We start from the raw sequence: 10,073 nt of genomic DNA on the forward strand, positions 1-10,073 counted from the left end.
ATATAAGATTTTTGTAATTTTTTTCCACTAGTAAGAAATTCTTCCTGAGTGAAATTACAAATATGTATAGAATATATTTAATAAAAAAACTTATAAAATGCCTAACTATAGAATTTAAAGATAGATTGGCATGTAATATATAGAACAATATTTCGTTTAAATAACTTTAGCCTTTATACAAATGAGGTCCCAGGTTGACATTATGTTCTGAACTTTAGTAGGTGCGTTGGTCCTCACAAACATGAATGTTCCAATTGGCCATCTTTGTTTCCTTATAATCAAGTTATTTTACTCACTGTTAAGGCTTCAATGGACAGGCTTTATAAAATGCAGTAGATCTATGAAGATACTGTTCATACTGATCCAAATTAAATTTGTATAGAGCAGACTTTTAAAGCAAATGTAAATAGCACTAAACATCTTCCCTCCTGCAACCTGTATTTAGAGAGGTTCTTTCTGTAAACTAAATAAAGAGTAATAATAATAATAAAGATGGAAGGAATACACGGAGTCACTGCACCAAAAGGAAATGGTTGATGTTCAACAGTTTCAAGAGGTAGCATATGATCAACAGCCAATGATACTGAAGGAAAAAGTCCAAGGTACATTGAATTAATTGGCAAAGAACAAGGCACCAGGAATTGATGGAGTAAAGATTGAAATCTTTCTAGAAAGTGAGGCATTACTGGAGGCACTCACTCATCTCTGCTAAGAAATTTGGAAGACAGCTATCTGGCCGACTGATTGGAGGAGATCCGTATTTATGCCCATTCCAAAGAGAGGTGACCAAATGGAATGCAGAAATCATTGGACAATCTGTTTGATATCCCATGCGAGTAAAGTTTCACTAAAGGTAATACAGAAACGGCTGCAAGCATACATTGACAGAGAATTTCCAGAGGCTCAAACCAGATTCAGAAGAGGACGTGGAATGAGGATATCATTGCTGATGTCTGACAGATCTTGGCTGAAAGCAGACAATACCAGAAAGATGTTTACCTGTGCTTTATTGATTATGCAAAGGCTTTTGATTGTGTGGATCATGACAAGCTATGGACAGCATTGTAAAAAGTATGAGTATTCTGGAAAACTTAATTGTGCTCATGAAGAATCTGTACCAGGACCAAGAGGCAGTTGTTCAAACAAAACATGGGAACACTGAATGGTTTAAAATTAAGAAAGGTGTGTGGCAGGGTTGTTTTCTTTCACCATACTTATTCAACCTGTATGCTGAGCACATAATATGAGAAGCTGGCTTATATGAAGCAAAACGTGGCATCAGGATTGGAGGAAGATTCATTAACAACCTGCGATATGAAGATGATACAACTTTGCGTGCTGAAAGTAAAGAGGACTTAAAATATTTACTGATGAAGATCAAAGACCACAGCCTTCCATATGGATTGTATCTCAATGTAAAGAAATAAAAAATATTCACCACTGGACCAATAAACAACAGTCTTTCCAAGGGAGAAAAGATTGAAATTGTCAAGGACTTCATTCTTTTGGATCAACTATGAATCAGTATCAACTCAATGGCACCTAACAACAACAATGCTTTCCTTACCGAATCTTCTCAGTTCTATAGTTATCTTGCCACATCACTTCCCATGCATGTATATTTATATGTTGTTGTTGCTGTTGTTGTTAAGTGCCATTGAGTCAGTCCCAACTCATAGCGACCCTGTATAGGATTTCTGAGGAGTGGCTGGTGAGCTTGAAACTCCAACCTTGCGGTTCAAACCAACTTTGCAATGCAGCACATTAACTCACAGCACCACACCAGGACTCCTATAAAGCTATATACACTAATAAATACAGTGTATAGAAAGACTTTAAACTCTCTAGGCCTTTATACTTTCTTCTTTGATACACAATAGTATTGAATACTATTAATTCCATGGTAAATCAGTTTCTGTCAAGTCAAATCCAATTCATGGCGATCTCCTGTGTGCCAGAGTAGGGTTGTCACTGGCTTTTTTTTTTTTTTTTTTTTGTAAGTAGTTAGCCAGGCCTTTCTTTTGAGGCATTTCTGGATGGAATCAAACCACCAACTTTTTTTGTTGTTGTTTTTTTGTTAACAGAGGAATGCATTAACTGTACCACCTGGGGGCTCAATGATAAACCAAAAACCAAACTGCTTACTGTCAAGTCAATTCATGGTGACCTCATAGATAGGTATTCAGGAAATACTAAAGAGGAAAGTGAAAAGTAGTGAAGGAGCTAAAGAGATAGTTAAAGCACTTGATCAAATTTAAAACAAAACAAAACAAAACAATATAATCTAAAGCCTAGAAAACATTTACTAACCCAAGATTAAGTATAAAGGCTGTAGAAACCTATAAATCTGTCTCCTTTAAGCATAATTATCATCATAAATGGGCCGTTATCAATTAAGAAGCACAAAGGTCAGAAACTGGTGTGTTGTTTTAACACTTGCCATAAAATCTCTGCTGAGTTCTTTGAGGGAAATGCTGAAAAAGCACTTGGCTTGCTCTCCAAGTCACCCTCCCCCAGGTAATCTTGTCTGAATCAAAGGGTGAGCAGGTTTGTTTCAACTGAAAGCTCAGGCAAGAAAAAGGGCAGGTACCTTCTGAACTTTCTGAAAAATTTGTTGCTGTTAAATGTCATCTAGTTCCTACCCTTAATGACCCTACATGTTTCCAAGGAATAGCTGGTGGGCCTTATGGTTAGCAGTCCAGTGCTTATCCTACAATGCCACACCAGGAAAAATATGTACCTTGAAAAATAATTTAAATGGTATGTGCACATTGATAAATTAGAAACATTATCTACTGACTTAATATATTCTTAGAAAAGTATGTATCTGTTTGAACTATTGTTACTTGCCCTCAAGTCAGTCCCTGCACATAGCAACCCTATGTGTGCATAGGAGTTTCAATTCCATGACCTTTCAGAAACAGAGGGCCAGGCTGGTCTACCCAGGCACCTCTGGATGAGTTCAAGCTACTAACCATACAGCTACGAGTCAAGTGCATAGCTGTTTGTGTCAACTGCTATTTACAGGTTAAAATGTGCTGGATATAGTCTAGAAATCTGGGCTGATTTTGTAATTTTTAACAGTTTTGTCCTATGTAGTAGAGCAACATCTCCCAAATAAAATACTTAGTGAATTAATCAAAGAGCAGAACATGTGTGTGGTATTATATCATTTATGCTTTTTAAAAGGGAGAGGGAATATATATATATTGGCACCAGAGGACAAGCACTAGATCTCAAGGTCGGTTTTAACTACCGGGTCAGTGGTTCAAACTCTCCAGCTGCTCCTTGGAAACTCACTACAGGGTCGCTATGAGTTGGAACGGACACCACGACACTTAACAACAACAACATAGATGTATATACATTTGCATATACATGAGTGTGTGATGTCTCTGGACAGATACACAAGAAGCAAGTGACTGGCTAGCTCAGAAGAAGAAAATTGAGAACTGGCAGACAGGTAACCACACAGCAAGATAGAATTTTCACTGTATAAATGTTTTCATTATTTAAATATTTTGCCACATTCATGCATTATCTTCAGTAATAATAGTTTTAACTTTTTTATTGTAATATAAAGCATAGATACAGAAAACCAGCAAAACCAAATGAGTATCTTTGTGATTTGTTATAAAGTGACAGCCCATGAAACGACATACTATAACAAGAAATCAGAATTGGGCAGTCATCAGAAACCCCTCCATATAGCCCACTTTGATCATAGTCCTGTTCTTCCCTTCAAAAGCAATTACTATCCATTTATAATAATACTTTTCTTCTACTCTCCTGACTTTTATAATTTCCTTTCATTTTTTAAAATCAACAAAGTATTCCCTAGGAGCATGATGGCTTCATACGATAAGCACTGGACTGCAAACAACAAAGTCAGTGGTTGGAGCCCCTCAGCCGCTCCATAGGAGAAAGATGAGGCTTTCCGCTATTGCAAAGAATTAATAGCCACGAAAATCCTACACAGCAGGGGTGGGAAACATTGGCCCATATAAGGCCCTCGAAATCATTTGGTCTTGCCCTGCAAAGGCAACTGCATTTCTAGCCGTAACATTGTAGTTGTGGTTGTTAGGTGCCATCGAGGTGGTACCGACTCATAGTGACTTTATGCACAGCAGAACGAAACACTGACCGATCCTGGGAAAACCTCACTATTGTTGCCACGCTTGAGTTCATCGATTCTGTCACTTGGCCAATCCATCTTGCTGGGGGTCTTCCTCTTTTTCTCTGACCCTCCACATTACCAAACATGATATCCTTCTCCAGAGACTGGTCCCTCCTGACAATATGTCCGAAGTATGAGAGACCAAGTTTGGCCATGTTGACCTCCAAGGAGCACTCTGGCTGCACTTCTTCCAAAATGGATCTATTGGTTCTTTTGGCAGCCTGTGGCACAGTCAATATTCTCCTCCAATACCATAACTCAAAAGCATCAATTCTACTACAGTCTTCCTTATTCACTGTCCAGCTTTTCCATGCATATGAGGTTAATGAAAATACCGTGGCTTGGGTCGGGCATACCTTAGTCCTCAAGATGACATCTTTGCTCTTCAACACTTTAAAAAGGTCTGTGCAGCAGATTTGCCTAATGCAACATGTCCTTTGATTTCTTGACTGCTGCTTCCATGAGTGTTGAGAATTGATCCAAGACGAATGAAGTCCTGGACAACTTCAATTTTTCTCCGTTGTTAAGAATGTTGTTTATTGGTCCAGTGGTGAGGATTTTTGTTTTTTTTACATTGAGATGTAATCCATACCGAAGGCTGTGATCTTTGATCTTGATCAGTAAGTGTTTTAAGTCCTCTTCACTTTCAGCAAGCAAGTTTGTATCATCTGCATATCGCAGGTTGTTAATGAGTCTTCCTCTAATCCTGATGCCAAATTTTTCTTCATGTAAACCAGCTTCTCGGATTATTTGCTCAGCATACAGGCTGAATAAGTATGGTGAAAGAATACAAACTTGTCACACACCTTTTTAAATTTTAAACCATTCAGTGTTCCCATATTCTGTTCGAACAACTGCTTCTTGGTCCGTGTACAGATTCCTCATGAGCACAATTAAGTGTTCAGGAATATTCATACTTCACAGTGTTGTCCATAGCTTGTCATGATCCACGCAATCAAGAGCCTTTGTGTACTCAATAAAGCACAGGTAAACATCTTTCTGATATTCTCTGTTTTCAGCTAAGATCCATCAGACATCAGCAATGATATCCCTCATTCCATGGCCTCTTCGCAATCCAGCTTGAACCTCTGGAAGTTCTCTGTCAATGTATGCTTGCAGCTGTTTCTGTATTACCTTTAGTAAAACTTTACTTGCTGGGATATAAAACAGATTGACCAATGATTTCCGCATTCCATTGGGTCACCTCTCTTTGGAATGGGCACAAATATGGATCTCTTCCAATCAGTCGGCCAGATAATTGTCTTCCAAATTTATTGGCAGAGATGAGTGAGTGCCTCCTGTGCCGCCTCACTTTTTTGAAAGATTTCAATTTTTATTCCATTAATTCCTGGTGCCCTGTTCTTTGCCAATTTCTTCAATGCACCTTGGACTTCCTTCTTCAGTCTCATTGGCTCTTCATCATATGCTACCTCTTGAAATGGCTGAATATTAACCATTTTCTTTTGGTACAGTGACTCTGCATATTCCTTCCATCTTCTTTTGATGCTTTCTGCCTCATTCAATAATTTGCCCAAAGAATCTTTCAATAACAAAAGTCAAGGCTTGAATTTTTCTTCAGTTCCCCCAGCTTGAGAAATGCTGAGCGTGTTCTTCCATTTTGGTTTTCTGAGTACAGATCTTTGCACATTTTGTTTTAATATTTGGCTTTATCTTCTTGAAATGATCTTTGAAATTTTCTTTTCAGCTCTTGGACCTCCTCATATCTTCCATTTGCTTTAGCATCTCTACACTGGAGAGCAAGTTTCAGTGTCTCTTCTGACATCCATTTTGACCTTTTTCCTTCTTTCTTGTCTTGTCAATGACTTTTTGCTTTCTTCACATATGATGTTCTTGATGTCATCCACAACTCTTCTGGTCTTCAGTCTTTAGTGTTTAATGTATCAAATCTGTTCTTCAGATGATCTCTAAATTCAGGTGGGATATATTTAAGGTTTTTCATTTTCTTCAGCTTCAGTTTGAATTTGAATATCAGTAATTGATGGTCTGTTCCACAGTCTGCCCCTGGCCTTGTTTTCACTGATGATATTGAGCTTTTCCATCGTCTCTTTCTGCAGATGTAGTCAATTTGATTTCTACATATTCCATCTGGTGAGGTCCATGTGTATAGTCATTTCTTATGCTGTCTGAAGAAGGTATTTGAAATGAACAAATCATTGGTTTTGCAGAATTCTATCATGTGTCCTCCAGCATCATTTCTATCACCAAGTCAATATTTTCCAACTACTGGTCCTTCCTCTTTGCTCCCAACCTTTGCATTCCTATCACCAGTAATGATATGTACACCTTGATTGCATGAATGATCAATTTCAGATTGAAAAAGTTGGTAGAATTCTTGTATTTCATCCTCACTGGCTTTAGTGGTTGGTGCAAAAATTTGAATAATAGTGGTATTAACTGGGCTTACCTGTAGGCGCATGGATATTATCCTATCACAGACAGTGTTGTACCTCATGACTGATCTGGATATGTTCTTTTTGACAATGAAAGCAACACCATTCCTCTTCAATTTGTCATTTCCAGCATAGTAAACTATGTGATTGTCAGATTCAAAATGGCCAATTCCAGTCCATTTCAGCTCATTAATGCCTAAGATATCGATGTTTACGCATTCCATTTCATTTTTGACAACTTCCAAATTTCCCAGATTCATACTTTGTAAATTCCATGTTCTGATTTTCAATGGATGTTTACAGTTGTTTCTCTTCATTTTGAGTTGTGCCCCATCAGCAAATGAAGGTCCTGCAGGCTTTTTTCCCACAGGCTTTACTTCATTTGCGTCATCACGGTAAACTCTAATTTGAGGTGGCAGCTCTTCCTCAGTCGCATTTTGAGTGCCTTCCAAAATGATGGGCTCATTTTCCGGCACTATATCTGACAGTGTTTCTCTGCTATTCATAAGGTTTTCAGTGACTAAATATTCAGAAGTAGTTCATCACTCTTTCTTCCTAGCCTGTCTTCATCTGGAAGCTCATCTGAAACCTGTCCACCATGGGTGACCCTGCTGGTATTTAAAATAGCAGTGGCAAAGCTTTCAAAATCACAGCAACTCACAAGCCACCACAGTACGACAAACTGACAGAAGTGTGGTGAGCCTTAATATTAGGGGTTAGTTAGTTGATTGTTTAACCAAATATCTGTTGTAAGTGCTGTCCAGTTGGTTCTGACTCATAGTAAACCTGTATAGGGTTTCCGAGTAGCAGCTGATGAGTTTGAATTGCCAGCCTTGTGGTTCGCAGTCCAGTGCTGATCCTACAGCGCCACACCAGGAGTCCAAATATAGCAAGCTAATTTTTAAGTTGGTAATTTCATATGGCCTGTGAATGGTATTATAAATTTTGGCAGATAAAAGGCTCCTAGCTCCTGTTATACATGGTTCCTAGGAGTCGGAACCGACTAGAAGGCACCTAAGAACAACAGCAAATACTCCCTAGCTGCTGCAGTCAATCTTGCTCATATTTTAAAACTGGACTTTTATGTCTTCTTTAATCCACAGTTCTCCCTCTTGACCCTTTTCTTTCCTTGGATTCTTCTACTGAAGAATTTGATCTATTGTTTCTCTTCTGATTGTACATATGTGACATAGTTCAATATGGCTCTCCTTTGGCATCATATGGAATCCTGGTGTAGCACTGTGGTTTAATGCACTAGACTGCAAAGTCAATTTGAACTACAAGGCTGGTGGTGCAAACTCATCAGCCGCTCCTAGGAAACCCTATCTAGGGTCGCTATGAGTTAGCCAGCACTTGACAACGACAATAAACCTCTTCTCCTGCAAAGTGACAGCTGAACACAGAGGCTTAATCAGAGGATGATTCAGTCCTGTTGGTAAGATCTAAGTCATGGTGTGTTCTTTCATTAGGAGACATGATGTAATGTCTGACTTTTGCTCTTCTTCATTGTCAGCAATATTTTATCTTTGTTGTTGTTTTTGAAAATATAGACAGCAGAACATATACCAATTCAACAATTTCTACATGGACAGTGATTACATTTTTCCAGTTATATGACCATTCTCACTTTCCTTTTCTGAATTGTTCCTCCTCCGTAAACTCAGTAGCCCCCAAGAGTCCTGTGTAACCTTTCAGGTTACTCTTGTCTATTTGATCCTGTTCAGATAGTTCTTTGAAAGAGCACACTGCTCAAGATAGCAAAAATTGATGTTCACTGTCAATACCCATTACTTTACTCGATGTTGCAATACAATAAAGTTCCAATTCTATCACTTCATTTTTATTTATTAGCAGAGGTAAACTTATAAGCAAAAACTACCCCTTATTTACTATTTAGCTATCCAATGCTACAGATTATATGGGAAAGACTTGATTGTTTCCTCAGTTTTTAAAATAATGTATTGGTCCCCTATGTCCACAAAAGGAGGCTTACCAGTCTGGTTTTTAAATATTATTGTGAAATCAAAGAGTTAAGCATAGATGATGGATTTCTGACGATGAGAACCAGTCTCCAAGATGATCCCTAATGATCTCTGCCATCTGGAATTCACACCCTTGCAGAGTTCCCTCCCACTCGGTACTAGAGTTGGTCTGTGTGAAAAATTGAACACAGCAGCAGTGGTAGTATTTCAGCTGTGGCACTAATTTACAAAAGTCTATAGCCTTGAGAAAACCAAATATGGCATCTTCCATGAGGAGCTTGTTTTCTGACCACAGCAGATATGTTGAATCTTTTCAGAGGTTTCTCAACAATTCCACCGAACACTAATGCATGCAGGAGTTTATGGCCATGAAGCTGCCAGGCATTATAGCAGGTATTGGAGACACAAAATCAGGAATTAAGGTTCTCAGCATAGGCGCAGGTGCAGGTGAAACTAACTTTCAAATTCTCTCCAAAGTTCGGGATCAATATCCAGGAATTCATATCAGCAATGAGGTTGTTGAACCAAGTGCTGAAAAAGTGCCAAACACAAAGAACTTGTAGCCAAGACATCAAACCTTGAGAACATAAACTTTGCTTGGCATAAGGAGACATCATCTGAATATCAAAATAGAATGATGGAGTAAAAAGAACTTCAAAAATGGAACTTTATTCATATGATCCAGATGCTGTAAAAGACATCCTGGCTACCCTGAAATTCTTCCTTAGTCTCTTAGCTATCAAAGCCATGATCCTAATTATTGTTTTATCAGGAACCAGTGGCTGGGACAAGCTATGGAAAAAATATGAATCTCGCTTACCTAGGGATGACCTCTGCCAGTATGTGACATCACCAGACCTCATTCAGATGCTGTACAACTTGAGGATTAAGTACAAGTGTTATGACCTTCTGTCCACCATGGATATATCGGACTGTTTTATTTGATGGTAATGGAGACTTGCTTTTAGATTTTTTTGACTGAAACCTACAACTTTAACAAAACAACACCTTTGCTCTGAAAGCAGAAATTATGAAAGATCTACAAGAGCCTGAATTCAGTGTGAAGAAAGAGGGAACGATTTTCTTTAACAATAACCTGAGCGTCATAGTAGTTGAGGCATAAATATTAATCAGAAGCGTATATTCAAAAGTTACAGTTTTGTAATAGTTATCACAATGTTAACTAAGCACTTATTTGCATATTATATTTGTATGCCATCATTTTTTAAATAGAACACTGTCTGCTAGATGTGAAAACGTAAAATTTCCTTGGACTTCCATATGGAATTGTATGTGAGACTACTAGCTGTACCTCATTACTTCTCCAGGTAGAGGCGTCACATGCAGTTTAAATCACCATGTGAGCTGGAACAATGAGACAACCATCACCAGTTTATTGACAATAAAATTCTTTCATTTGCTAATGTATTGGGATTTCCTTGAATACTAATAATGTCTTTTGATACTTTGAATAAATACTAAGAAAGTGTATGTTTATTAATA

General features: G+C 38.1%; 1 pseudogene; it reads left to right on the forward strand.

The window, feature by feature from the left end:
• The first annotated feature begins 8,827 nt into the window (after nt 1–8,827).
• On the forward strand, nt 8,828–9,693 carry LOC102825426 (annotated as a pseudogene).
• Nucleotides 9,694–10,073: the final 380 nt, after the last annotated feature.

The sequence above is a fragment of the Chrysochloris asiatica genome, unplaced genomic scaffold (genome assembly GCF_000296735.1).
Source record: "Chrysochloris asiatica unplaced genomic scaffold, ChrAsi1.0 scaffold00014, whole genome shotgun sequence".
NCBI lineage: Eukaryota > Metazoa > Chordata > Mammalia > Afrosoricida > Chrysochloridae > Chrysochloris > Chrysochloris asiatica.